This window comes from Sus scrofa, chromosome 9 (assembly GCF_054392235.1).
Source record: "Sus scrofa isolate SSC_HxYL_T2T_F1_AM1 chromosome 9, Sscrofa_HxYL_maternal_Yorkshire_Landrace_v2.0, whole genome shotgun sequence".
Classification (NCBI taxonomy): Eukaryota; Metazoa; Chordata; class Mammalia; order Artiodactyla; family Suidae; genus Sus; species Sus scrofa.
The window spans coordinates 75,626,634-75,654,491 of record NC_139391.1 but is presented as its reverse complement, the minus strand read 5'-3'; the positions used below and the strand labels follow the sequence as shown (position 1 = coordinate 75,654,491).

The 27,858-nt window shown below is 39.0% G+C and overlaps 1 protein-coding gene and 1 long non-coding RNA gene across 12 annotated transcripts in view; both read right to left on the bottom strand.

Moving 5' to 3' along the window:
- CDK14 (cyclin dependent kinase 14) overlaps positions 1-27,858 on the bottom strand; it is a 631,911-nt gene that overhangs the window by 325,806 nt on the left and 278,247 nt on the right. The window lies entirely within an intron of this gene.
- Positions 20,912-26,093, bottom strand: LOC146399985 (uncharacterized). The gene is made up of 2 exons (XR_014815773.1): positions 25,920-26,093; positions 20,912-25,873 (listed from the first exon to the last, which is right to left on the bottom strand). It is a non-coding gene; the product is annotated as an uncharacterized LOC146399985 (long non-coding RNA).

Sequence of the window (27,858 nt, the reverse complement as noted above, 5' to 3'; positions counted from 1 at the left end):
AAATGAAAGTTATGATTAGTTTACATGAGATGAAAACACCAGAAACATATCATTCTAGTAAAATTAATCACTGGATTTAAATTTTTCATAAATGCATTTATTAGAAAATAACTTTCAGATTCTCAGAACTCCTGAACATATTTGAGAAAATATTTAATTCCTAAAACTGCATATAAAGATTTACTTTATAAATCAATACAAATATTTTCAAAATTAAAAATAGAGACAAATACACCCAGGTATGACTGGAATAATAAGGAATAAGGAATATCTCTAGAGAGCAACTTATGCTGCTATTCATTCAAATATTCCAAACTCAATTTAAACACAATTGTGTTTCTTCATCTTAATGCATTTTCTGTTTATATTGTAAACTACATAAAACTCTGAAAAAAACAAGTAGAGTTGCTACATAAATTTTTCTAATCTTATTGGAGGATACTATAAGATTTGTAACACTGAAACATTTAATCAGGAGTTCCGGTTGTCGCTCAGTGGAAACAAATATAATTAGCATCCATGAGGGCTCAGGTTCGCTCCCTGGCCTTGCTCAGTGGATTAAGGATCCAGTGTTGCCATGAGCTGTGGTGTAGGTCACAGACGTGGCTCGGATCTGGTATTGCTGTGGCTGTGGCACAGGCCGGAAGCTGTAGCTCCAATTGGACCCCTAGCCTGGAATTTCCATATGCCACAGGTGCAGCCCTAAAAAAAAAGATTCCAGAAAGGTCTCTGTAAAATGTTACCTCTAAGATCTGAACAGAGAATGAAAAAGGTTAGTCAATGTAAGAGCAAAGGGAAAGAAACAGAAGTGCTCTTAGATACATTCTGAGACAATATTGCCTTTATCTTGGACCATGCCCAAGGTTTTTAGCTTCTAGATGACAGTTAAACTCCATGAAGACAAACTATATTTGATTTGGAAATTACTTTTTGTTGTTGTGGTTTAACAGATGTGTTTATTAATTTTTAATCACTGTAGTTGATTTGCAATTTTCTATCAATTTCTGCTGTACAGCAAAGTCACCCAGAATATATATACATTCTATTTCTCATAATATCTTCCATCATGTTCCAATACAAGTGATTGGATATATTTGGTCCAGCCAATGACAGAGAAGAACTAAATAAATACAGGTAGAAACAGTTAAAATCATATATAGTATAGCTCATTAAAAACTACCCTTAATTATGAGTTTCATGGAGTTTTTCAAGATTATATAAAAGTTTTATTTCACACATTTAATGAATTGAGGAATGAGTTCTGGACCCCAAACAGGCATTCTGAAATTCCAATACAATTAACATTTCTGTCCTTTTAATGAAAAGGCTAACATCTTCCTTAGAGATTCTTAAAGAACATACAAAATAGTACATGAGAAAGTATACTTTATAACATGACACGCAAAAATAAGGCATTAATCAAGCTACTGTCCTCCATACAATAAGAGCCATGAGAGGAAGAACTATAATCTGCTCATTGCTTCACGCTCAACACATAAAATGGTAAAAAGAAAGTACCTCTAATCACAAATGTTAAAATTCCTATGAAAAATGTAAATTTTCAGTTTACAAAACAAAATCAAACTCACATTCTAAGATATAAACTAAATGGTAAGAAAAAATAACAGAAAACCTGAAAATAAAGAAACATCATATTACATATTATACATTTATATTATATATATCATGGTATTTATATGGGTACATATCAATAAAAAAGCAAAAAATCAGCATACTATGTAAATATTTGACATAATAGGATTCAAGGAAACTGTATTAAACATTTATGCAACATGGCACCTCAATATAAAGCAAATGTTAATAAAAATAGAAGAAACTGAAAAATTTCAGGAAAACTTGAAAATTTAGCTCACTTCTCTCAAAAATCAATGAAAAGAATGACAATAAATACATAAATTTTAAAGATAAAAATAGTTAAAAATAAATAAAAAGAAGCTACAGTAATTCCCATGGTGGCTCAGCAGAAACAAATCCAGCCAGCATCTATGAGGAGGTAGGTTCAATCCCTTGCCTCGTTAAGGATCTAGCACTGCCATGAGCTTTGGGTGTAGGTCACAGATGCGGCTTGGATCCTGCACTGGTGTGGGTGTGGTGTAGGCCAGCAGCTGTAGCTCTGATTTGAGCCCTAGCCTGGGAACCTCCATATGCTGTGGGTGTGGCCCTAAAGAGACACACACAAAAAGAAGAAGCCACAACGGACATGAGTAACACAGTTAAAAAGCATGTTTAATTCGGAGAAGTTCCCGTTCTGGCCCAGTGGTTAATGAATCCAACTAGGAACCCATAAGGTTGTGGGTTTGATTCCTGGCCTTGCTCAGTGGGTTAAGGATCCGGCATTGCTGTGAGCTGTGGTGTAGGTCGCAGACGCGGCTCGGATCCTGCATTGCCATGGCTCTGGCACAGGCCAGAGGCTACAGCTCTGATTCGACCCCTAGCCTGGGAACCTCCATATGCGGCCCTAGAAAAACACAAAAAGACAAAAAAAAAAGCGTGTATAATTTTGTTCCCAATAAACTCATGCTTACATATGCTTAAAGAAGTGGAATGGGGATGGGTACACAACTTTCACTGTATTACATACTTGAGGTACACTTATTAGGTGATGGGTGCAGATAAATAAATAAGACAAAGTTTCTGCTTTCCCAGGGATTTACATTACATGGATTTTTACATACTTGTGAAATACTGTAATTTTTTTCCGAGAATAAAATATTCAAAGTTTTTGTTTAAAAGGAAAAAAAAAAAAAAAAAAAAAAAACTATGAGGAAGGAAGCATATCAGACACCATGAGGGAAGTTCCTGATCCTTGTGGTACACACTGTAGCTTCTGAGTAAGCATCCATGATCAACAATGTTACAACATGACTTTCAGCAGGAAGGAGGCTTCTCCAGGAGTGAGATCTTGGGAAATTTAGTAAAGATTTTTTCCAAAGGTTTTAAATTTTAAGATTCATATTTCCTTAGCTGTAAAGCATGAAAATGCATGTGTGGATATATCCATGGCTGTCACTAGTAGGTTACATAATCTCTATGTATCAGTGTCTTCATCTTTGGTGTGTGTGTCTTTTTGTTTAGGGCTGCACCTTCAGCATATAGAGGTTCCCAGGCTAGGGATCAAATCAGAGCTGTTGCTGCTGGCCTACACCACAGCCACAGCAATGCCAGATCCAAGCTATGTCTGAGACCTGAGACCTACACCACAGCTCATGGCAATGCTGGATCCTTAACCCACTGAGCAAGGCCAGGAATCAAACCTGAGTCCTCATGGATGCTGGTCAGATTCATTTCCACTAAGCAACTATGGGAACTCTGGTGTCTTCATCTATGTAATGAGAATAACCTAGTACATCCACTTCCTATAGAAACTGTGGAAATCAATGAATAAATATCCATAATGATGTTACAATACTACTCAGCAGGTAGTGGATGCTGTGGGTGGTGGTGACAATGACGGTTATAATTTTCTGTGGTGTTTAGAGTAGGAAGGGATATTGGGAAGACTGCACTTAAAAATGGAATGATAAATACATCAGAAAACTGGAACTCTTAGGGGTAAAACTTCATTCTACATGTGTGTTCTTCCTGTCTACATGCCCAGACAGTCTCAGTCATACTCCACAGCTCTCTACACAGAACCCCTGAGGGTATTTCTAGCAAATACACCCTTAACTTCAGTCTGCTCTGGGTGATTAGGGGCAAGAATATGGAAAATATCAAATGGAGGAAGAGACAAGAGGTAGTACAAGGTCTCATTTTGTACCCTGGCAAACTTCTGTTCTACCTGATTTAAAAACTGTTTCTTTTCCCACTCTCTTTTTTAATACACAGTACTATGCCTGAAACATCATTAGATGTACTTAAAAAAAATTTTTTTTCTCTTTTTGCCATTTCTTAGGCCGCTCCCATGGCATACGGAGGTTCCCATGCTAGGGGTCGAATCAGAGCCGTAGCCGCTGACCTACGCCAGAGCCACAGCGACGCGGGATCCAAGCTGTGTCTTCTACCTACACCACAGCTCACAGCAATGCTCTTGGTTCCTAGTCGCATTTGTTAACCACTGAGCCAGGATGGGAGCTCCAAAATTTTCGTTACATATCTTCTTTTTTTTAAACTTCTCTCCTTAGTTTCACTCATCGTATGATATGACTCTTATGATCTGCACTGATCCAGAAACACAGAACTAAACAATAAGGCTGGGAGATACTTCTTTGTTATTCCATTTTTTAAAGTCATCCTACATAGAAAATTTCTAAACAGATCTAAACATGTGCTTGATGGCGCAGATCATTATCCACTTAAGAGAAGCAAATAATCTCAGATCCATCTGGCTTGATCTATAGCTATTTCTTGTTCTACTACTTCATAGGAGTATCTTTAGACTAAGTGCCTGGTGACTACAGATCAAACACAATCCTCCATCTCCCTCCATCTCTGTCTTGGCTCTTGGCTAACATCTCTTCTTTCCCTCACTACATTATGCCTCACCTCATCTTCCTACACCTTCTTCTTACTCTATCACTGCTGCTGTTCTTCAGAGTAATGTCTTTAGAAGTGCTTGTGTCTGACAGATTTATACCTGAATGCCTAAGAGCACTTCATCAATCTTTCAGGGAGTGGGTGGTTTAAAATGAAGCTATCAAGTCTGGCTAGATTTGCGGACCAAGCAGAGGAGTGAGAGCAGAGAAGGGCTGTAAAGGCTCAATCCCCATACTCTCACATATTTATTTCAAAATAAAGTTCCTCCTTCCTCACTGTTGATTTCCTATCAAGTAGCATTTACTTGAGTATTTACATAGGTGCAGGAGTGTTTCAAGGGGAAGGAATTTGAGGAATATATTTTAAATCATAACACCCTGAACATAATAAATGTTCTCTGTAAAGGAGCCATATTTACCATTTGAGTTTCTCCATATTGATTTCATTACTCTGTGGCTAGGTTGATTTAGAAGGCAGGAGAGATCTTTCTTTGTAAAAAGGTAGAATATAGAAAGACCACAAAGAGTTCTTCTGTGGCACAGCAGGTTAAGAATCCAGCATTATCACTGCAGTGCCCCAGGCCACGGGCATGGCCAGGAAAAAAAAAAATCACAAAAAAGTTGAAAAGACATTTTACTCATAAGCACTTTCACAGAGCAGAGTCTCAGTTAATTTCAATCATACATACACCTAAGAACTGCATGGCTAACAGAACATAGCCATGAGACTTAAAGAGAAAAACATGAAATAAAACTACAAAGATAAATGATAAAATATGATGACAATTTCAAAACAGCCCTGAGTGGAGAATAGCTCTTGAAAGAGAGTGCCAAGAAAAAGAATCCAGCCAAAGAAAAAGATGAGAAACAAGTTGGACTATGATATTTACCTTTTCATATTTCCTATTCTCCACCCCTCGCTCTTTTTTGAAATTGACTTTGGGTAAGGAGAAAGAAGCAATAGCCCCCCACTGAAAGCCACTGGTAAAAATCCTCTCTGAGGATTGGATAAAGTAGATATGATGCATATATGTGATGGAATACTATTCAGTCATAAAAAAGAATGAAATAATGCCATTTGCAACAACATGGATGGACCCAGAAGTTATGATAGTGTGAAATAAGTCAGAGAAAGACAAATATCATATGAGATCACTAATATGCGGAATCTAATAAAAATGATACAAAAGAATTTATTCACAAAGCAGAAACAGACTCAAAGATTTCAATACCAAACTTATAGTTACCAAAGGGGAAACACTGGGGGGAGGGATGGAATGGGAGTTTGGGATTGGCAATATACACACTACTATAAACAAAATCAATAGGTAACAAGGATCTACTATATAGCTCAGGGAAATCTATTCAATATTCTGTGATGACCTATGTGGGGAAAGAATCTGAAAAAGAATGGACATATATGTATATGCATGGCTGATTCACTTTGCTGTACACCTGAAACTAACACAACACTCTAGATCACCTACACGCCAATACAATTTATTTTTAAAAAACATCCAGGAGTGGTTAACGAATCCGACTAGGAACCACGAGGTGGCGGGTTCAATCCCTGCCCTTGCTCACGGGTTAACGATCCGGCATTGCCGTGAGCTGTGATGTAGGTTGCAGACGTGGCTCAGATCCCGAGCTGCTGTGGCTCTGGCGTAAGCTGGCAGCTATAGCTCCAATTCGACCCCTAGCCTGGGAACCTCCATATGCCTCGGGAGCGGCCTAAGAAATGGCAAAAAGACAAAAATAAAATAAAATAAAATAATTAAAAAAATAAAAAAGATCCAAACAAAAAAATGATCCTGACAAAGATGAATTTATTATTTAAAAAGGGGGGGGGGCTATCTGAAGACCACAGAGTGAGACAGGCTCTTGGACTTGAAAGTTTACCCATTTGGAGTGGATAAGCAATGAGGTCCTGCTGTATAGCACAGGGAACTATGTATAATCATTTGCAATGGAACATGATGGAGGGTAAAGTGAGAAAAAGAATATAGTTACCTATATGTATAACTGGGTCACTCTGCTGTACAGCAGAAATTGACAGAACACTGTAAATCAACTATAATAAAAAAATTTAAAATTAAAAAGAAGAAAATTTACCCACATTTGGGGGCAGAAACAAATGTAAGTCAACTGTTAAGAAGGCTTCATCATTTAGTATCTGTTTATGTTTCTTTTTAATCAATACGTTACCCACAAATTGGGGTTTACCAATTTATGACTCTTAAAATGATCATACCTCTTACTCAAGAGATACTAAATTCCTCAGAGAAATTTTGCCTTTGTATTAGCACTGGCTGAGTGGACTTTTCTCATTTGGCAGGAATCTAAATAGAGCCCATTCCCGAGAACACTCATTTCCCCACCACCACCACTCTCCTATGTTAAGCACGGTGTCTAAAATATGTCAACTAATTTTGATGTTTTTCAGAAGCACTGCCAAAATATGACTCTGAAAATAGCCCAGCCCTATTTTTAACATCTAGACTGAAAAATAAAGAGGTCTTTCCATGGGGATAACTAACATAAATCCTCACTTTGAAGTTATGTTACATACAGCCTCCCCATTCTTTACTTCTTTTCATTTAGTTTTTCACTTTGACAGCTCGAAGAGAGTCATTATATTCAGGATTGGTGTGATTTTTATAACATTAAAAAACTGCTTCTCATCAAGAGTAAGAATATGGAAAGATGCCAGAGGATAATAAAACTAATTCTGAATTACTTTCTTCCTAAGGAACAGGCGTATTTTATGTTTAAATACCAAGGTTCAGCTATACATTTATTTCAGAATGAAAGAAAACTTGACTTATGAGAGAAAACAAAATTAACTGAAAACATTTAATTAAAAAAATGGGATATACGAAGAACTAGTTCATAACATGTGCAAATTGGAAGCCTAAAAATACAGAGCCCTCCTTTTCTGGACTGATTTTGATTGTTTAAGAAGCTTCCGGGTCCCCAACCCAGCTTGATTACACACTCCAATCTCTTCCTTACAGTGGATAAGTGACCCACTATAAAAAACAAAAAACAAAACACAAAAAACTTTTAAACAGTACTCTGACTGGCAAGAGAGCTTATCAAGAAATTTGCAAATGACTAAAAGACAAGGGCAATTATTTCCACTCGCCAGTGGTACCGCATGGGGTCCCAAAATGAATGGCAATGATTGTAATCATCCATGTACCCAAGGTAGCAGGTGTGGCAGATGCTTACCTGTGATGCTTCCTCTACTTCTATTGGCTAATGTCATCTTTATTGCCATTGTCCCATGTCTGGGACACAACACAGGCATTCTAACCAAAACCACACTTGAAGGATAGTGACCAATTTTTGTAGCCCTCATTATCATTTTAGTTTTTAATCTATTTCACCTGCAGCTCATTAAAGTCCTGTGATTCACTGGGGAATAGCTGCTGCTAGAGGCAACTGAAGAAAACTTATAGAAGTTGAACCCTCCTTTCTTCTACAGCAATCAATGCCATTTTCCTGTAGCTATAATCTCTGTTTTAATCAGCTTACACTGCTGTAAAAATTAATATATCAAATTACTGAGCAGTTAATTTCAAACTGCTCTTATATGAAGTCCACAGGTTTAAGCTGACTTTAAAAATTGCATTTTTTCCATTTCCAAGCTTTACAGCACTCATCTATTTATTCTGAAGTCATAATTTTAAAAAATTTTAATGTTGTGAGTTCTAAGACATAAGCACTATTCATTAATGAGAAAAAAATGAAAAGAAACTTTAATCAATTTTTTTAAAATCACAGCCATTCAAAATGCTTTAGATAAAGTTCGTACCCCTATATATCAAATGACCCACTTTTAAAACAGTGGGTAAAAAAACAAAACTTGGTAAGTATTTCACCAGATGTTATTTAGGCTTTTTGCAAATGCATTGAAATAGCTTATCTTTAATGACAAAAACAAGACATTCATGAACAAGTACAAAAGTGCTATATCTTTCCTCTGAAGTAGAAATTCTAACTACAGTTAGATTATTGTGCCTTAAGTTGTGTCACCGAACATGCTATAACAATAGAGAAAATATGATCTTCCAATCACCCAAAAGTATGTTCTCAAATGGAATATTTTCAAATATTCTATTGTTCCTGAAAAGACTTATTTTGAGTATTACAAAGCCTGTTTCTGGGTTATTTTATTTGCACCTGCTTTTATGTCACTTATTAAATGTTTGAAATTGTACTAGTAAACCACACACATACTTCCTGGGGAGGGCAAGGCTAGTTAACACACACAGTAGTTTATACTACATAAAAATCTTCCCATAGTAATCATACTCCCAGCTTATTCCTTATTAGTCATTTTTTTTAAATCATATAATGTGTCTTTCTCCTTTTTTGGTCATAATAAACCTCTATGGACTTAGTTATCCCATAATTCTGCCTAATTGATTTCAGCTGTCATTTCTGAATCCAAAATGCATGGGCAGCCTGGGGCTGGTGACTGGAACAAGAAGCATTTCCAACCACACTCCCATCATGTAAAACCAGCAACCTGAAAGATCTTTTCCATTAAAACAAGAGCCTTACCACTTGGCTTCTGGGTAGACATCATGGGTAGAAAAACTGTATAGCTCTACCCAGGCAGTAAGACTGTCCTGAGTGATTTTTCTCCAATAAAAAGAATGCCAACATTTATTTTCCAGTAGTTCAAGTGTCTGAAGGAGTTTCACTAATATTGTTGGGGATGATTTACAAACCAAACACATACCTATATCCAATACCTATGACTCTCTCACTTGTTTATAACACTTCTAGGAGGTTTAAATGATAGCTCTTTTTTAGATTAAATGAATTTAAAGTACTGATTTGGGAAGTTTCCAAAAATTGGGGGAAATTTTCTAGGAGAGCATCGTAGTTCTACAGAACTAAATGTTGTTCCTGTAATTAAAGAATGTATAAAATGTGCTCTCTTGAAACAGTGAAGGAAAGAGCTTCTCAGTATGGTTTATATGCCCTTGGGCACAACATTCATAAGCCTAAACCATGTAATAAATTTTAATAGAGTCGAATAGTCACTTTAAAAAGATTTTCATGCCATAGTGAAGCCAAGTTGAAAAGGAAAAATAAAGACGCAATGGGTACAAAGATTGGAATGCTCTGATCATCCAACATCCTCAAGAATTTGAAGGAAAAAAAGGGGGGGTTAACAAAGTGGGCCATGTAAAACTTTTTTGGAGTCAAAGTACAAGATGGAAAAAGAAAAGGAACTGAATAGGCTAGGAATATCTTAACTGTGAAAACACCTTCTGGAGCTTCCCTGCTGGAAACATGAGAGATGGTGAAATTATGGGATAAAAGCAACATGAGTGAAAAGGTTGGAAACTAAAAACAAAAGTGAAAAAGAGGAGAGAGAGAATGGAGAAAGGAAGAGAGAGTGAGAAGACAGAGAAGCTATCCCAGACTAACTTTTTCTGGCTACAACAGAAGAGGAGCCTTTTTTTACCCCTACCAGGTCCTAAGGGGTAAGAGTAACATCCACAAAGGGAACCGATCCTACCAGATGTGTGTTTCAGAAGAGTCTATGAATTACACTGGAATCAGCTTCAGGTACACATTACTGTTAATTATAAAAACAGTAATTCTGGAACACATAATCACAAGGAACATATTAAACAATTACAACTTGTTAGCTTTGTCACCCTTTTTTGGCATACCAACTGATACTTAAAATACATTTTCAAACTCATAATGGGTAAAGTATTGTAATATGTACAAAGATGGATAAACAGTATTCATTATTCAGGAGCTACAGTTGCCTATGGGAGAAATAAGAATGACAATCAAAGCAATAATACTCTCACTCTTACCTTCAATGAAACATTTGAGCTCTGTTCATATCATTTGACCAAGTAGCGACAACTTTAGATGTTTTTTCTTTTTCCCAAGGAAATACAGTAGCATGTATTAGAGGCCATGTTTTTATGATTTTACAATGCAAAATACTTTAGAGTTCTTAAACATTTTTTTTATACTGATTTTTATTTTTTTCCATTACAGCTGGTTTACAGTGTTCTGTCAATTTTCTGCTGAACAGCATGGTGACCCAGTCACACATACATGTATACATCCTTTTTCCTCATATTATCATGCTCCATCGTAAGTGACCATAGTTCCAATGCTACACAGCAGGATCTCATTGCTAATCCATTCCAAAGGCCAGAGTCTGCATCTGTTAACCCCAAGCTCCCATCCATCCCACTCTCTTCTCCTACCCCTTGGTAACTATAAGTCTGTTCTCCAAGTCCATGATGTTCTTTTCTGTGGAAAGGTTCCTTTGTGCCCTATATTAGATTCCAGATATAAATGATAACATATGGTATTTGTCTTTGTCTTTCTGACTCACTTCACTCAGGATGAGTGCATCCATGTTGCTGCAAATGGCATTATTTCATTCTTTTTTATGGCTGTGTAGTAGTCCATCGTGTATATATACCACATCTTCCGAATCCAATCATCTGTCAATAGACATTTGGGTTGTTTCCATGTCTTGGCTATTGTGAATAGAGCTGCAATGAACATGCGGGTGCATGTGTCTTTTTCAAGGAAAGTTTTGTCCGGATATATGCCCAAGAGTGGGATGGCTGGGTCATATGGTAGTTCTACGTATAGATTTCTAAGGTACCTCCATACTGATCTCCATAGTGGTTGCACCAGCTTACATTCCCACCAACAGTGCAGGAGGGTTCCCTTTTCTCCACACTCCCTCCAGTATTTGTTATTTGTGGACTTATTAATGATGGCCATTCTGACTGGTGTGAGGTAGTATCTCATGGTAGTCTTGATTTGCATTTCTCTAATAAACAATGATGTTGAGCATTTTTTTTCATGTGCTTGTTGGCCATCTGTATATCTTCCCTGGAGAAATAAATGTCTATATCTGAATAATTTATGGAGCAACAGTTATGGGCTACAGTCTCCAAAATAGAAACAAATCACAATCTCCTGAACCGGTGAAATAGTTTGAAAAATAAATTAAAAAAAAAAATAAAGTAGAGTTCCCGTCATGGTGCAGCAGTAACGAATCCGACTAGGAACCATGAGGTTGTGGATTCAATCAGTGGGTTAAGGATCCGGCGTTGCCATGAGCTGTGGTGTAGGTCCTAGATGTGGCTCGGATCTGACATTGCCGTGGCTGTGGCTGTGGTGTAGGCTGGCAGCTGTAGCTCCAATTAGACCCCTAGCCTGGGAACCTCCATATGCTGTGGGTGCAGCCCTAAAAAGACCAAAGACAAAAAAAAAAAAAAAAAAAAAAAAAAAAAGAAAAGAAAAGTAAATTTATACTACAAATGTAAAGCTCATTTAAATCTTCCTGGCTGGTGGGAATACAAAGAATATAGAATGATAAAGCTTTCAGACAAAGTCCTGACAAATAGTGAAGCATGTGAAATGTATGTCTGTTATACATGATGAAAGAGCCAGTTTATATCTCTACTCCCACAGCACACCTGAAGCTTAGGTACATTATAAGTACTTTTAGGTAAGATCTGTTCTTTTAATCAATTTTAATTATTTCAGTATAGTATATAAAGGGACAAAAATTTACTCAAACTCTGCAAGTAAAAACATAATGCCAACATTTTTTTTAATGAAAGTTTTTTACCTACATGGTATGATGCTCTGAAGCATGAGAAAGTGAAGAGCGGTGAAACATATTGTTAAAGATCTACAAAAACTGTAAGTTTTGTTTGAAGTAGCTCTTTTATTAGCAAAGAATAAAAAAAAAAAGAATCCTTGTATTCTGAGTATTTCCAAAAGTTAGAATAGAGCAGAAAGTCAAAAGTATCTCTTTTTTTTCAGGATCTACAGCCATAAATCAAATTGCTGACTTACCTGACATAGAAAAAAAAAATGTATTAAAGATCAAATCATCACTCCTTTTATTTTGCTATTATCTTTGTTCAATTGATGGACAAAGAAAATGTGCTTAATTCCTTGCCATGCACGAGTACGAAATTAAAGATATCCTGAAAAAAGAACTGCTTTATTTTTTTCTCAATCATTAGGCACTTGCAAACTTGCCAAGATAATAACTTTCCCAGGAGCTTGACATATTTGGCAGATATAGTTGATGTTTTGAATATGAATCCTGAAACTTCAAGAAGCAAAGACCAACATTATTGCTCCTCATAATGTTTTAAACTTTTATGCCAAAATCTAGTTAAGATATTCAGTGAATCAGAGCTAAAAATACCTTTTCATTTTCTTGACTTAGTGTAATTTGCCATAAAAAGGTTACTGAAAAGATTTCAAGAGAAAGCATAAAATTTTACTGAGTCTGGGATGAATTTAAGGATTGCCTTCCTCATTGCTGTGGTTGAAAATACCGTTTGAAAGTCAGTCTTAAGGAAAAATTAAAAAGTTCTTGGTGTGCAAATTTGAACCAATTACCAAAAATTTTTAGAAAATGGTTCTGGAGAATTTGGGCAAAACATTTCATTATTTACCTCAAAATAAATCAGCAGTCCTGCCATTAATTATCAAAATAAACACATAAACCTGGTTGTAATAATTTCTATCAAGAAAAACCATAGTAGAAACCATTCTTGACATGGAAGGTAACCATATGTGTACTGGACCCTTGACAGTATCTAGGATATACAAGTTTGTGGTAAACAAGCTGATTTTGTTAAGCCCTGATTGATAAAACATGTGGGGGATTTTGGGGGACAGGGAGGTGCATCTGCGGCATATGGATGTTTCCAGACTAGGGAATCATCAGAGCTACAGCTGCCGGCCTACACCACACCCACACCAACGACCAGCTGAGCCGTGTCTGCGACCTACACCACGGCTCATGGCAATGCTGGATCCTTAACCCGCTGAGCACCCGCTGAGCGGGACCAGGGATGGAACCCGTGTCCTCATAGACACTAGTCAGGTTAGTTTCTGCTGAGCCACAACAGCAACTCCAAACATGTGGTTTTTGGATGTTAAAAAGCCAGACTCAAATGCTTAATAAAATCTGTTGATCATTAATTAAAACTGCTTTAGTAAGAATTTTAAATTTATCCAAGATTTAAAATATCAAAGAAAAGTGTGGAGTTTTTACATTAAAATGAAGGGTGTATGAATTTTAAAATACGGCTAAACACTGATGCATAACTACATGTGTTGATTGGGAACAATGGTAGCATTAACCTCTGGGAGTTTTTTTTTTCAAGGTTAAAGAAATAGCATGTGTATTATATGAGTATGGTATAAACATACATACACACACATATACACCATGCATGTGAGTATGAATCATAAAAGAAGTCTTCAGAAACAACACATGGTAGCCCTGGCTTCCTCTGGGGTGGCCAGACAGTAAGTTGGGACCTGTCAGGATAGGCCGGGTTATGCTGCGATAAATACTTCTGCTCAAAGTAAGCCACAAGGCCATGTCTAAGTTTAACAGGCGAGGAGGTATAATTTTCCTATAGCGAATGGGATTCCAATATTAGAAAACAGTAATATGGTCATCTACATTAAAAAAATGACACTCAGTTTTTTTCACTGTTACTACAGTAGATATATATCTATACTATAATAATAATTATATAAACATGGATATTTGCATTGAATTTTAAAAGAAACTTGTCAGGAATCGGATGACTTCAAAAGGGTGTTACGATTTTACAAAACTCAATTATTTCTCATCCAAAGTTAACTTTTCTATACATTTTTTTTTCTATCCAGTTATTGTGGTCCTCTCTGAACTCTGAAAATCTTTTTATTTTTCTGGTATATGTCTAACATATTTGGATATGTAAGTCAGAACCCCATATTTTAAAAGTAACTTTCCTAAAACATAAATCTGTATTAAAGGGTTAGACTGCATTTTAAAATTAATATTTTTGACTCTGTATTATAGGTTGGGTTCTCCAGGTGGAATTAGGGGCTACAGAAGGGAAGAAAAAATTATTAGGGGAAAGGAATAAAAAGGAAACAGGATTGGACAAAGGATATGAAAATATGATGTGGGCCAATAAGGCCTTGACCATCCTAACACTGGAGTTGCCCTGTGTTGGGCAAAAATGGCCAGGCCTTTATATCCCCACCTCACATATTCACCAGATACAGGATGCCTGGGAAAGAGGGACCTCATTCAAGGTGGGCCCCTGCGGCTGAGCCAGATCCTAGAGTTGCTGATACATTAGCAGTATACATTCATGGTAACGACATTAACTACACTGTTACATCCTGCTGACCATCTGGCCATGGGTTCCGTAGCTAGGCAGCAAGTCCTCTTTTAAGCAGGACATGGAGGAGTTCCTGTCGTGGCTCAGTGGTTAACAAATCCAACTAGGAATCATGAGGTGGCAGGTTCGATCCCTGGCCTTGCTCAGTGGGTTAAGGATCCAGTGTTGCCATGAGCTATGGTATAGGCCACAGACGTGGCTCCGATCCCGAGTTGCTGTGGCTCTGGTATAGGCCGGCAGCTACAGCTCTGATTAGACCCCCTAGCCTGGGAACCTCCATATGCTGTGGGAGCAGCCCTAGAAAAGATAAAAAAGACAAAAAAAAAAAAAAAAAAAAAAAAACAGGACATGGACCCTGTATCTCTGAGTCCATCACATTCTGTAAAGGTGTTACAATGATAACCTTGAAAAATTATATTTTTGTAACACACACACACAAACACAAACACACACACATATCATGTCTGATGCACATTTCTATGGGAAAAAAACCATATCACTTTGGCAAAGATTTACAGAGTTCCTACCGCAATTGTACGATGAGACATGCCAAAGAGAGAAGCCAGTTCCTGCCCTCAGGAAGACTAGCAGCCCGTTCATCTTACACAGATGACACAGTGACAGACAACAATAATCATGTTGGCCTGTCCTTTATGAGACACTACTCAATTCACTGTATTTTTACTTAGGTGAAATGTGATTTAAACACACACACACACACACACACACACACACACACACACACAAAGCACCTTAACCCTTTCTTTACTTCTTTTTTTTTTTTTTTTTTTTTTTTATTATTTTCCCACTGTACAGCAAGGGGGTCAGGTCATCCATAGATGTATACATTGCAGTTACAGTTTTTTCCCCCATCCTTTCTTCTGTTGCGACATGAGTATCTAGACATAGTTCTCAATGCTATTCAGCAGGATCTCCTTATAAATCTATTCTAGGTTGTGTCTGATAAGCCCAAGCTCCCGATCCCTCCCACTCCCTCCCCCTCCCATCAGGCAACCACAAGTCTCTTCTCCAAGTCCATGATTTTCTTTTCTGAGGAGATGTTCATTTGTGCTGGATATTAGATTCCAGTTATAAGTGATATCATATGGTATTTGTCTTTGTCTTTCTGACTCACTTCACTCAGGATGAGATTCTCTAGCTCCATCCATGTTGCTGCAAATGGCATTATGTCATTCTTTTTTTATGGCTGAGTAGTATTCCATTGTGTATATATACCACCTCTTCCGAATCCAATCATCTGTCGATGGACATTTGGATTGTTTCCATGTCCTGGCTATTGTGAATAGGGCTGCAATGAACATGCGGGTGCATGTGTCTCTTTTAAGTAGAGCTTTGTCCGGATAGATGCCCAAGAGTGGGATTGCAGGGTCATATGGAAGTTCTATGTATAGATTTCTAAGGTATCTCCAAATTGTTCTCCATAGTGGCTGTACAAGTTGACATTCCCACCAGCAATGCAGGAGGGTTCCCTTTTCTCCACAGCCCCTCCAGCACTTGTTATTTGTGGATTTATTAATGATGGCCATTCTGACTGGTGTGAGGTGGTATCTCATGGTAGTTTTGATTTGCATTTCTCTTATAATCAGCGATGTTGAGCATTTTTTTCATGTGTTTGTTGGCCATCTGTATATCTTCCTTGGAGAAATGTCTATTCAGGTCTTTTGCCCATTTTTCCATTGACTGATTGGCTTTTTTGCTGTTGAGTTGTATAAGTTGCTTGTATATTCTAGAGATTAAGCCCTTGTCAGTTGCATCATTTGAAACTATTTTCTCCCATTCTGTAAGTTGTCTTTTTGTTTTCTTTTGGGTTTCCTTTGCTGTGCAAAAGCTTTTCAGTTTGATGAGGTCCCATGGGTTTATTTTTGCTCTAATTTCTATTGCTTTGGGAGACTGACCTGAGAAAATATTCATGAGGTTGATGGCAGAGAGTGTTTTGCCTATGTTTTCTTCTAGGAGTTTGATGGGGTCCTGTCGTATATTTAAGTCTTTCAGCCATGTGGAGTTTATTTTTGTGCATGGTGTGAGGGTGTGTTCTAGTTTCATTGCTTTGCATGCAGCTGTCCAGGTTTCCCAGCAATGCTTGCTGAATAGACTTTCCTTTTCCCATTTGATGTTCCTGCCTCCCTTGTCAAAGATTAATTGACCATAGGTGTCAGGGTTTATTTCCGGGTTCTCTCTTCTGTTCTGTTGGTTGGTCTGTCTGTTTTGATACCAGTACCACACTGTTTTGATGACTGTGGCTTTGTAGTATTTCTTGAAGTCTGGGAGAGTTATGCCTCCTGCTTGGTTTTTGTTTCTCAGGATTGCTTTGGCGATTCTGGGTCTTTTGTGGTTCCATATAAATGTTTGGATTGTTTGTTCTAGTTCTGTGAACAATGTCATGGGTAATTTGATAGGGATTGCATTGAATCTGTAGATTGCTTTGGGTAGGATGGCCATTTTCACAATATTGATTTTCCCAATCCAGGAACATGGAATATCTTTCCATTTCTTTACATCTTCTTTGATTTCTTTGATTAAAGTTTTATAGTTCTCGGCCTATAGGTCCTTTACCTCTTTGGTCAGGTGTATTCCGAGGTATTTGATTTTGTGAGGTGCAATTTTAAAAGGTATCATTTTTTTGTATTCCTTTTCTAATGTTTCATTGCTGGTATACAGAAATGCAACTGACTTCTGAATGTTCATCTTATATCCTGCCACTTTGCTGAATTTATTAATCAGTTCAAGGAGTTTTGGGGTTGAGTCCTTAGGGTTTTCTAGGTATAGTATCATGTCATCTGCATACAGTGACAGTTTGATCTCTTCTCTTCCTATATGGATGCCTTTGATTTCTTTTGTTTGTCTAATTGCTGTGGCTAAGACTTCCAAAACGATGTTGAAGAGCAGTGGTGAGAGTGGGCATCCCTGTCTTGTTCCAGATTTGAGTGAGAAGGCTTTCAGTGTTTCCCCATTGAGGATTATATTTGCTGTGGGTTTCTCATAAATGGCTTTGATTATATTCAGGAATGTTCCCTCTATACCCACTTTGGCGAGGGTCTTGATCATGAATGGATGTTGAACTTTGTCAAATGCTTTTTCTGCGTCTATTGAGATGATCATATGATTTTTGACCTTTTTTTTGATAATGTGGTGTATGATGCTGATTGATTTGTGTATGTTGAACCATCCTTGTGAACCTGGGATGAACCCAACCTGGTCATGGTGTATAATTTTTTTGATATGTTGTTGGATTCGGTTGGCTAAGATTTTGTTGAGAAGTTTTGCATCTATATTCATCAATGATATTGGCCGATAGTTTTCTTTTTTGGTGGTATCTCTGTCTGGTTTTGGAATGAGGGTGATGGTGGCCTCATAGAATGTCTTTGGGAGTATTCCTTCTTCAACCTTTTGAAAGAGTTTAAGGAGGATGGGCACCAATTCCTCTTTATATGTTTGATAAAATTCACCTGTGAAGCCATCTGGTCCTGGACTTTTATTTGTAGGGAGTGATTTTATGACCTCTTCAATTTCATTTCTAGTGATGGGTCTGTTCAGTTAGTTGGTCTGTTTCTACTTGATTCAGATTTGGCAAGCTGTAAGATTCTAGAAAATTGTCCATTTCTTACAGATTGTCAAACTTGTTGCCATACAGTTGTTCATAGTATTCTCTTATGGTTTTTTGTATTTCTGCTGTATCCGTTGTGATTTCTCCTTTTTCATTTATAATTTTGGTTATTTGGGTTCTTTCTCTCCTCTTTTTAGTGAGTCTGGCCAGGGGTTTGTCAATTTTGTTCACCTTTTCAAAGAACCAGCTCTTGGTTTTATTAATTTTCTCTATTGTTTTTTGAGTCTCTATTTTATTGATTTCTTCTTTGATCTTTACAATTTCCTTCCTTCTGCTGACTTTAGGACTTCTTTGTTCTTCTTTTTCTAATTCGTTTAGGTGGAGGGTTAAGTTGTCAATTTGGGATCTTTCTTCTTTTTTGAGAAAGGCCTGGATTGCTATAAATTTCCCTCTGAGCACTGCTTTCGCAGCATCCCATAGATTTTGAGAGGTTGTGTCTTCATTATCATTTGTTTCAAGGTAGTTTTTAATTTCCTTCTTGATTTCCTCATTGACCCATTGGTTTTTTAGTAGCATGTTGTTTAGTCTCCATGGAGTAGGTTTTTTCTCTTTGCTTTTCCCATGGTTGATTTCTAATTTCATGGCATTGTGGTCAGAGAAGATACTTGAGATAATTTCTACGCTCCTAAATTTATTGAGATTCGCTTTGTGTCCCAATATGTGGTCGATTCTTGAGAATGTTCCATGAGCATTTGAGAAGAATGTGTATTCTGCTTTTTTTGGATGTAGTGTCCTGAAGATATCAATTAAGTCTAACGTTTCTATTGTTTCCTTTAGGATCTCTGTTGCTTTATTGGTTTTCTGTCTAGAGGATCTGTCCATTGATGTGAGGGGGGTATTTAGGTCTCCTACTATGATTGTATTCTCATCAATATCTCCCTTTATGTCTGTTAATATTTGTTGTGTGTATCTGGGTGCTCCTGTATTTGGGGCATATATGTTGACAATAGTAACATCCTCTCCTTGGATGGATCCCTTAATCATTAAATAGTGTCCTTCTTTGTCTTTCTTTATGTCTTTTGTTCTAAAGTCTATTTTGTCTGATATGAGCGTTGAGACTCCTGCTTTTCTGTCATGTCTATTGGCGTGAAATATTTTTCCCCACCTTTTCATTTTCAATCTATATATATCTTTTGTCCTAAGGTGAGTTTCTTGTAGGCAGCATATTGAAGGTTTTTGCCTTTTTATCCACTCAGCCACTCTGTGTCTTTTGATTGGGGCATTCAGTCCATTGACATTTAAGGTGATAATTGATAGATGATTATTTATTGCCATTTGAGCCTCGTGTTCCAGTTGATTCTATGGTTCTCCATTCTTCCTTTCTTTCTTTTTTTTTTTTTTTTTTTTTGGTTGGATGGTCTCCTGTTATTATCTGCTTGAGTGTAATTTTTTTTTTCATTTTTTGCAAATGCAATATTTGGTTTTGGCTTGTGGTTGCCCTGTTTTTTAAGTATGCTAACCCCTTCCCATAATTGTCTGTTTTAGCCTGATGGTCCTGTAAGTTCAAACACTTCATTACTATTTTAAAATTAAGAAGAGAGACATACATGCAAACAAAAAGGGTTATTTACCTCCTAACATCTCTTGCCCACATTTTATGGTTTTGATGACTCTTTTTTATTTTTTTCTTTTTAATTTTATTTTGTTTGAAGCATGTTCATGATTAAATCTGTATGCTGGCTTATTTGAGTGACTGCTCTCTGATTGCGGTTTCCTCAGTCCTAGTTCTTCCTCTTCTTTTTCTTTTATTTTTTTTTTCTTTTCTTTTTTCTTCCCTTTCCTTCCTTTCTTTTTGGTTTAGAGAAGCCCTTTCAATATTTCCTTTAACCTGGGTTTTGTGTTGCTGTATTCTTTAAGTTTTTGTTTGTTGGGAAAAAATTTTATTTCCCCTTCTATTTTAAATGATATTCTTGCTGGATAGAGTATTCTAGGTTGCATATTTTTTCCTTTGAGCACTTTAAATATCTCTTGCCATTCCCTCCTGGCCTGTAGTGTTTGTGTAGAGAAACCAGCTGATATTCTTATGGGGGTTCCCTTGTAGGTAGCATTCTGTTTTTCTCTTGCTGCCTTTAGGATCCTCTCTTTATCACTAACTTTTGCCATTTTTATTATGATGTGTCTTGGTGTGGGTCTGTTTGGGTTCAGTTTGTTTGGGGCCCTCTGTGCTTCTTGTATCTTGAACCCAGTATCCTTTAGATTTGGGAAGTTTCCATCGATAATTTCTTCAACTATATTTTCCATTCCCTTATCTTTTTCTACTCCTTCTGGAATTCCTATTATGCGTAGATTGGCCCGCTTTATATTATCCCATAGGTCTCTTATATTGCTTTCCAGTTTTTTGATTCGGTTTTCTGTCTGTTGACCAGATTGAGTGATTTCCATTATTCTATCTTCCATATCACTGATTCGTTCTTCTGCATTATTCATTCTGGTTTTTACTGCCCCTAGTTCAGTTTGCATCTCTGCAAATGAATGTTCTAGTTTTTCTTGGCTCCTCCTTATATTTTCTAGCTCCTTTCTGAGGGTATCTGCATTACTGTTCATATCTTCTCTTAATTCCTTCAGTATTTTCACTATTTCTCTTTTGAACTCCAGGTCTGTCAGACTGCCGAGATCTGTTTCATTGTTGACTGTTTTAGGTGAGTTCTCCTGTTGGTTTGACTGGGAGTGGTTTCTCACCTTCTTCATCTTGCTTGTTGTTTTCTTTTTCCCAAGAGAGTTGTACTCTCCGTGATCGGGCAGTGTTTGCCTTGTCACTGCCGTGGAATATTTCCTGAGGGCTGGCGTTGTTGGTCAATCTTTTTTGAGGCAGTGTGGCTTTTCTGGAGTGTTGATGGGGCTACCAGTGTTTCTTTGAAGCAAAGGAGGACTTCCTGAGGGCAGACAGGACTGAGAGGTCCACACCGCGATGGCAGCAGATTTCACTTGGCCATGCAGAGCTTGCTCTGGTGTTTTTAGGCTGTGGGGTTCTTGCAGGGGGTTGGCGGTGTTGGGCAGCTGCTTTTTAGGGGTGCATCACCCCCTGGGGGCTGGAGCAGCTATCTGGGGCACTGAGAACCTGAGAGGCTCTTCCCTAGGGCAGCCCAACTCAGAAGGACAGCCTGAGAATGTAGGCGGATCTTTTCACAGTCTGGCTGAGCTTGTTGCAGCTTTTCTGGGCTGCAGGGGGTCCTGCCTGGAGCTGGCAGTCCTATGCAGCTGGTCCACTAGAGCATCCCCTGGGGGCTTGGGCGGGTAGCAGGGCCGTTGGAAACCGAAGAGGCTCCTCCCCGGGGCAACCCGACTCAGAAAAACCGTCCGAGAATTAGGCCGATCTATTCACAGCCTGGCTAAGCTTGTTCTAGCTTTTCTAGGCTGCAGGCCTTTTCTCGGGGGCTGGTGCTGTTTGGTGCTGCTCTGCGGAAGTGTAGCCCCTCCAAAGGGCAAGCAGGCCTGTGCAGGGACAGCCCCTGCGGTGGTAGGCTTCAGGCAATTGTTGAGGCCAGCCCTCCTGGATGGCAGGCAGCCCCAGGTCCGTGAGAGCGTAGGCTGTGGCGGGGGTCGGGGGAGGGGATGCACTGGGAAGCACAGTTTTCAGCTAGCTAGCGGGCCTGTAAGCTTGCTGTGGCGTGGGGGGTATTCTATGGGGACCCACCCCTTCTTCTCTCCCCTCCCCAGCACGGGCGCAGACCAGGCTCTTCTCCCAGGTTCCCTCTGATGTGGCTTTCCCCTTCCCCACTCCTGGAGTATTGCTCCCTTCCTCTGCAACAGCTTTGTTTTCTAGTCTCCCAGGCAGTCTCTGCCCCGTCAACTGGTTTCTAGACCTCCCAAGCAGTTTCCGCTCTGCCCCGCCCCCCTAGCCCGGGGACTAATCTCTGGAGCGGAGGTCTCGGTGCCCAGCTCCCACCCAGGCGGCGCCCCCCGGCCCTTTCTCGGGGACTAACCTTCTGCGGCGAGGTCTTGGTGCCCAGCCCCCCTCCCAGGCATCCCCCAGCCCTTTCTCAGGGATTAACCTTCGGAGGCGAGGTCTCGGTGCCCAGCCCCCCTCCCAGGCGTCCCCCGGCCCTTTCTCAGGGATTAACCTTCGGAGGCGAGGTCTCGGTGCCCAGCCCCCCTCCCAGGCGTCCCCCGGCCCTTTCTCAGGGATTAACCTTCGGAGGCGAGGTCTCGGTGTTCAGCCCCCACCCAGGCGTCCCCCGGCCCCCTCTCGGGGACTAACCTTCGGCGGCGAGGTCTCGGTGCCCAGCCCCCACCCAGGCATCTCAATTTTTGGTGACTCTGCCCGTAGTTCAGATGGTCCGTTGGGTTCTTGATCGGCTTTTCCGTACTCCAACTTACTGCTACACTCTTCTCTGCATCTGGAGATTCCTCCGGTTCGTTTGATCTTTCGCCTGGTAGGTGACTTTCCAGGGTGTGGGATCCCTTTCTCCTCCGCAGTTCCCTTTCGGGAGCCCCCGTCTCGCTCGGATTCGCCTTCTCTCACTCTCCTCTTTTCTCCTGTTCTGCCCAATAATGTCACGAATTTCTTGCCGTTATTGGAGTTTAGGTTCCTCTGCCAGCGATTGGTTGCTGTTCTGTGCGAGTCATTTATTCTGTAGATGTGCTTTTTTTGTTGTGTTTGTGGGAGAGGGCGAGCGTGTCTTCCTACTCCTCCGCCATCTTGTCCTCTCCCGAGTCAGATCCCTTTCTTTACTTCTAATAAATATTCTGTTACTAATCATCTCTCCCCACATCTCTTCCATTCAGCAGTGTTGACTTTCCATCTTGTTAGACTTAGATACTGTTCTTCAATACATTTCCTAAAATCACAGCTAAAATACTCATTTCATCTTTCCCTGCTGCTTCTAACCTCCTTATCCAAGTAAAAAGGCAGAAAAAGAGAAAGAGGAGAGAAAAGAACCAATTCAATCTTTCAAATGTCCCTGGTGGTGGCCGAAATAATAACTGAGATCCAAAGCTTCAAAATAAAGATCATGGCAGTTCCCTTACATCACAGAAGGTTAAGGAGCCAGCGTTCTCACTGCAGCAGCTTAGATCGCTGCTGTGGTGTAGGTTTGATCCTTGGGCCAGGAACTTCCACGTGCTGCAGGTACAGCCAATGATACAAAGAAAACAAAAAAACAAAGATCATATATTCAAGGAAAAAGGAAAAACCCAAAAGATGGAAATTATTACTTAGCCAATACAGCCATGACAAATTAGTTTTTTAGCTTCTGAATTATGAAAAAAAAATGAGGCATGAGCATCTGTTGGGGATTTATAACTTGACTCATATCTGCCAGGGAAAAAGGAGTAAATTACTCACTTGAAGTTGGATGTTAACATAGGACATTGAAGTTCATATTCTCAAAAGGAAATCTCTAACCACACACAGCAATCAAAAGCGTAATGACCCAGGAGTTAGTTCCCTGGTGGCTCAGCAGGTTAAGGATTTGGCTTTTTCACTGTAGTGACTCAGGTTACTGCTGTGGCATGGATTCGATCTCTGGCCCAGGAACTTCTGCATGCTGTGGGAGCAGCCAAAAAAAGAAAAAGAAGAAAAAGAAAAAAAGGAAAATGAACCTACAAAATGAGCAACCTATATATTCTTAATTATGTTTTAAAATCAGAACCGTTCACCATTGTTTTTCTTTATACATATACCTGGCACTGTAAAAGTATTCTTACTGACTTAAAAATGCTTTCAAATGTACAAGCATGTGTTTATACAGTCTATCAACATCTCACAATCATAACAAATTACAAGAAAAAACAAAACAACTAACCAACCAATTAACAATCATAAATATTTTCCATCAAAATACGACATCCTAATTAAGGCACATTCGCATTTTAAATACTGCTCGTGTGCCTAAAACTTTATTGATGGGATGCCAATCTAGCAATAGTTAATTCAAATGTCTCCACTCCCACTAGCCTTGTCACATCTGATAAACTCTGATGACTGATAAAGAGCAAAGATTTATGTGCTTCACAATCATTGACGTGAAAAAATTATCTAATTACACAGTGGTTTAGACAATGACAAGTTCAAGCATTTGTGCATATTTAACCTTATTACGAACGGATGCAATATTCCAAGGTAAAGATGGCAAACTGAACATATATACGCATTCTGTACTCTCTTGAATCTCTGCTTACCAAAATTTCAGACGCTCCAAATAGATGGCAGCAAGTTTAGCACAGCAAAACAAAAACAAATAACAAATGGATTTTTAAACCGTCAGCAGGGAAAGCCTAGAAGCAACTTATTTGTATGATGGAACAACCAAAAGGCTCAGGGTCGGTACCAGGAGGTGGGAATGAACAGAAGGTCTACATACAGAGGCCTAAAATATGAAAGAGTAGTTGAAAGTCTTTGCAGTAGTTATTTAATCCTCATATTCCGTATCACACTCTGCTTATACAGGTAACTGTCTCTCCCAAATCCAGAGAGGATAAAACAATGAACTGGGAAACCCAACCAGTTAGGGACAAGGGAATTATCCTGCAGCAGAAGGATTAAGTGGATTTCTAGATTGGTAGCCAGGACTCCAACATCTAGACAGGAATTTAGGCAAACCTTCATGGGAATTGCACAGCACTGCAGGAAAGATAGGAAGTAGTGGCAAGAGTTTGTCAACAAAATTGGCTTAGTCAGTTCCTACAGCAAAATTCATGGTGAACCAGCTACCCAACACACCTGGGAGCTCCCAATCGGGTTGTACTGCACCACACAGGTAAGAGTCACCAGGTATCACACCATAGTCTTTAATATTGAAGACAGAGACTAAAACAAACTTGGAAGAAAGAAAAAAAACAATAGAAACAAGAAAATAGTGTTAGCAAAGATTCAGAAAAACTATTATGATGGGTTAAGAAAAATATTGCAACCTTGAAACAAGAAAAGGATATTATAGGGAGTTCCCCTTGCGGCCCAGTGGAAACAAATCCAACTAGGAACCATGAGGCTGCGAGTTTGATCCCTGGCCTCACTCAGTGGGTTAAGGATCCAGCGTTGACATGAGCTGTGGTGTAGGTTGCAGACATGGCTCAGATCTGGCATTGCTGTGGCTGTGACATAGGCCAGTGGCTACAGCTCCGATTACACCCCTAGCCTGTGCACCTCCACATGCGGCAAGTACAGCCCTAAAAAGAAAAGGATATTATAAAATGAAATATTCTGAAAATAAAAAGGTTTATCAGAAACTAATAATATTAAAATTTTAACATTGCAATAGGATAGGTGAAGCACAATGTTAAGAAAATGTCCCTTAATATTGAGCTAAAGGAAAAATAATTAGGAAATGTGAGAGAAAAGACAAGGAAATTAGAAGAGCAATCCAGGGGGGCCATTTGCATAATAAAAGATCCAAAGAGAAAAGAGACGTGAAGGGAGGAACTCATAACAAAAAATTTAATATGATTTACTGAAATAGAAAGACTTACGCACATTAAAAGAGCCTGACATTGGAGTTCCTGTCGAGGCTCAGCGGTTAATGACTCTCACTAGCATCCATGAGGACACGGGTTCAATCCCTGGCCTTGCTCAGTGGGTTAAGGAACCAGCACTACCGGGAGCTGCAACATAGGTCGCAGCTCCCGGTAGTGCTCCACTCCTGTATTGCTGTGATTCCACCCTAGCCTGGGAACCTCCATATGCCACGGGTGCAGCTCTAAAATGCAAAAAAAAAAAAAAAAAATTAAATTAAATTAAATTAAAAAAAAAAAAAGCCTGATAGCATTCGTCATGAGGGAAATGCAAAACAAAATGACAATGAGAGACCACTACAAGCCCCCTGAAATCAAAGAGACAGACAATAACAAGTATTGGCTTAGGCGTGGGAAAATTGGAATCCCCAAAGATTGCTGGGTTAGACTGTGAAATGATGTGACTAATTTGGAAAACAGTTTTATGACAGTCCCTCAAAAATTTAAAGATGGAGTTATCAGATGACTCAGCACTCCTACTCCTAGGTATATTCTCAAAGAATTAAAAACAGGGACTCAAACAAATGCTTACACACCAATGTTCACAGCAGCACTATTCACAGTAGCCAAAAGGTGAAAGCAACCCATTTGTACATCAACTAGTGAGTGGATCAGCAAATGTGACATTATCCTGTTGACCAAGATTTCAGAAAAGGAAACCAGAATGAAATAAAAAGGAGTTTATTTGAGGTTTGTTAGGACTTCATCTAGGAGATGCAAATTCAAGAAGCATTTAGGTACATAATTTATTTGTCAAGAATTATAATTAGAGCTGCCAAAAGTAAGGGTGCTTATTAAGCAAGGACTGGTTGGGGTCTGAAATGTTTAGAACATCCGATGTTGCTGTTCTCAGCATGGCTGGTGGTGTCACAGAGGTCACTACAGTTCAGAGTAAATTCAAGTCCTCAGTGGTGCAAGGATGACTCTGAAACCAGATCCTCAGTGACTACCTGACACCATGTTTGTGTGCCTGAACTATGATTATGCCATTATAATTTCAATTTGTCATTAATCCGTGGATGATAATTCAGCCATAAAAAAGAATGAGGTACTGATACATGCTACAACATGGATGAACTTCAAAAACATTAGGCTAAGTGGGAAAAAAGTTACATATTAATGATTCTATTTGCATGCAATGGCCAGGCAAACACACAGAGACATAAAGTAGATTACTGGTTGCTAGGAGTTAGAAGGGTCCAGAATTCAGAGTGACTGCTAACGTGTATGGGGCTTCTGTTTAGGGTGATGAAGTTTCCTAAAATTAGGTAGTAGTGATGGCTCCAAAACTATAGATATACTAAAAACCACTGAAATACACACTTTACAAGAGTGTTTTTTTCTATATAAATTCTATCTCAATAAAGTTGTTCTAGTTTGTTTGTTTGTTTTGTTTTTTTGCCTTTTCTAGGGCCGCTCCTGCGGCATATAGAGGTTCCCAGGCTAGGGGTAGAATCAGAGCTGTAGCCACCAGCCTACGCCAGAGTCACAGCAACTCGGGATCCGAGCCGCGTCTGTAACCTACACCACAGCTCATGGCAATGCCGGATCCTTAACCCACTGAGCGAGGCTAGGGACCGAACCCAAAACCTCATGGGTTCCTAGTCGGATTCGTTAACCACTGCGCCACGATGGGAACTCCAAGTTGTTCTAGTTTTTTTAAAAAAGAATGGAAAGAAATGAGTTTCCAGGTTGAAAAGAAGCACCCAACGAAAAATAAAGAGCTACATCTTGCTCAACATTTTGCATCATCACGATATTTGAGAACACCAGAAATAAAGAGAAGTATTTCAACAGAAACAAAAGAAACTAGACAACAATGGAGCAATCCCATTGAAATTCTAATGAATTTATTTTCAACCAAGAAACCTCTATCTAGCCAAACGTCAATCAACTATAAACGCAGAATAAGGATATTTTCAGAAACACAATGTCTCAAAAAAAAAAAAAAATCCCCTACACACTCTTTCCCAGAAATCTGCTAGAAATTGTGCTCACCCCAAAACAAACAGTGTGAGATGAAGGAAAAAACAGTTCCAGCCAAGTCGAGAGGGGAAGCATCCCA